The sequence below is a fragment of the Prosopis cineraria genome, unplaced genomic scaffold, assembly GCF_029017545.1.
Source record: "Prosopis cineraria cultivar Desert tree isolate PC_DT_omini unplaced genomic scaffold, ASM2901754v1 PC4, whole genome shotgun sequence".
Lineage (NCBI taxonomy): Eukaryota > Viridiplantae > Streptophyta > Magnoliopsida > Fabales > Fabaceae > Prosopis > Prosopis cineraria.
In genome coordinates, this window is record NW_026555335.1 from 13,451,217 (window position 1) to 13,454,471 (window position 3,255).

Below are 3,255 nucleotides of genomic sequence, written 5' to 3' on the forward strand. Positions count from 1 at the left end.
ACGCATAGGCCATTCCTTATTTCCCCATTTAATTTTTTTTTTTATTTCATTTTCCAACAGCATTTTCTCCATTCATTTTTTCCCTTCCCTCACACGTATTCATACGCGTTTTTTCTCTCTTCTCCAATCAACAGTCACATCCCCCTCCACTCATAAGGAATTCACGCCACCTCATCCATCATCAGCCACCTTGCATCTTCATCAACTGATGGCCGTGACTTATAGCTTGGTGAAAAGAGGAAGAAAACAAAATCTTGGAGGCTTGAGCTAACTAAGAGACAATTTAATTGAGCATGGAAAGCTTAAAATTACATTTGAAGACTATTAGGAAGTAATTTTTCATTTATCTTTTCAATTCAAAAGTTTAGAATTATTTAATTTTAAATAATTTTAAGTTGTACTGCTTGAATACAATCTAGTTTAGGTTATAAATATTTTAAAACTTTGAATTGAATTGATATTTAGATTGATTTTATGTTGAATGATATCTGAAATTTATTGTTATACATCCCTTACTTTGTCAATTAAATTAGTGATTGAATTCTCATTGTTAATTTAATTGTCATTGTACTGTTTGTTGTAAATTTAGGTTGTTCTTTTTACCTCTTGGTTGTTCAATTGAGTTGGTAATTTATCTAATTATTCAATTAAATAATTTAAACATATTTTCCAACTTTATTTTTATAGTAATCATCATGGAATTTAATAAATTTATTTGTCTAATTCATTATCATAGCATTTGGTTCACTATAAATTCTCTGTAAATTAAAATGTTATACTTTTATCTATGGGTTTCCTTTACTTTAGTTAGGTAATTGAATTTATTAATTCTACTCTCATATCATTTTCTTTAGTCTAACTAATTGAATTGGGTTTGAAAAATTAACTCCATGTGATGTCATAAGTTATTCCCTTTAGTGGCATAAATTGCATTATTTGCATTTTAGAGTAAAATCTAGCATTTAATTTTAGATTTTTTAGCAATTAAATACCTAAAAATCAACTTAAGATAACCCCTAAATTGCTCCTTGAAAGAATGATCTAGGATTGGCCTATACTATATTAAGTTAATGTTAATTTAATTCAGTGCTGACACGACTTAGACATTCATCAGCAGTGTATTGACTTGTCGTAGAATATTCAAGTGCTTGAGAATTATGTAAGGATGTTTTTTCTCCCAATGGCTTGCCAAGGTAATGAAATTGCTAATATGTTGGCAATAATGGATTCTAAGATTGTCTATTTGAATGGCTTTCAAAAGTTACATCTTTTTATCTAATTTTTTTGCTTGCTGATTTAAGGGCTGTTAAAAATTTTACTTTTGTTATTTTTGTGATGTCTGAAACATGGTGTTAATTGATTGTTTTTTGTTTTTGTTTTTCTTTTTTTTGTCTTGTCTGTTTTTGTTGGCCTTTTTTGGTGAGTTTTATGTGTTGGGTTGTATGTAGGCTATTAGTGTGTGTAATATTTTGTTTTTGATGATTAATAAAATTAACTCTTTTTCTAGAGGAAAGAAACTCATAAATATTGGAGGAATACGGGTAGATCACTATCAAATAAAAACATTACGAACTTCCAGAAAACAAATACTTATGATAATTTGTAATTTTGTAAATATATTTGTAAATTTTAAATTTTACTTTAAATATGTAACTACTTGTAAATGTTCAAATATTGCAATTTTAATAAAACACTTAAAATAAGAAAAATATTTTTAACCAATCAACATTGCAAGCTACTCAAGGGTTGGGCAAAAGCCCCACGTTGGTCAATACAGTCAAAAGGCACCAAAGTAAAACCTGTATTTCCTTGATTCAGTAATATAATGCATTTTTTCATGTAAAAAAAAAAAACTTTCATGTAATTAATATGACTTTTTTAAAACTGTTCTTAATCAGAAGTATGATTAGAATATTTTCTGACAACTTATTAAAAAAATTATATATGAAAATAATGTGCTATTTTAAATAACATCAACTAATTTATTAAGAATATAAATTAATTAATAATGTCTTATATATATTACACGGATATACTCTTTCTATTTAAAAATATAAAATATATTTATCAAATTACAGATTTACATCCCAATAAGTCAGTTAAAAGTATCTTTAAATGAATATAATTTTTTATATTTATTTTTATTTAATATAATGTATTATTGTACTTTCTGCAATTTATTTATAAATCGCTTTAATTATTATTTATTTATTTTTGCTAGAACCAAGGAAATGTAATTAAATTATTGAAACTAGAGAAAGAAATTTTCTCAACCTACTCTTGCTAACTGTATCATCTTTAAAAATACTTATCTCTTATCTAATTTTTACTCTCTACTCTACTCATTGTAAATTGTGATAGGAAGAAAAGAATTAATGATCAATTTTTTAATGCAAAGTAAATTTATAAAAAAGATTATAAATTTCTTCTAGAAGGCAATATATATAGGACTACTGGACTGGAGAGAATATCACTTAAAGGTGAAGGTTTGGTAGTTTATTTATATTTTAGAGTATTTTAAAAAAAATTATTAATTATATTTTAACAATTAAAAAAATTAATATTTTTTTAAACATCCAATCTCATAAAAATGTTTTATATTTTAAATGGATGGAGTAGTATTTAATTTTTTTTTACATGAGACCTCTAGGTAATTTTTCCTTCTTTCTTTCACGTTGTGGAATGAAAATGAGAATTTAAATATTGATTAATGTATTTAATAATGGATGTTGACTATGGAAAACATGTATTAAATATTATAGATCTTTAATATTAAAAGCATGCTAATACATGAATTAATTAACGATGGAGGCTCTTCAAAAGCCTGAGAAGACATCCTGTGGAACGCTAGTTTGGGTCTTCGATTCGTCATCGCACGTTGAAGTTGCCCATTCAGTATCAAATTCGTAAACGATAAATCGCGTCCAAGACTTTACTTTGTAGTGGGTTTTCTTTCTTTTTTCTTTTTGGTAATCTCGTGACTGTATTTTCTTTGGTGACTGTGTTTGTTGTTTGTTTGTTGTTTTTTAGGGTATATCTAGGCTTTTACTGTTTTTTTTTTTTTCTAGTGCTTTCCGATATTAGGGAGGGCAATACTTTTTTGATAATCAATAAAATGGCTCGTTTTGGTAAAAAAAATTGTGAAATTAATAAGAAACATATAAATAAAATACTATTTATTAAAGAACCCTTCCACCTTGGGGATTGACTCAAAACAGAGAGAAAAGTTTGAGATCTAAAATAATGCCAATTCAA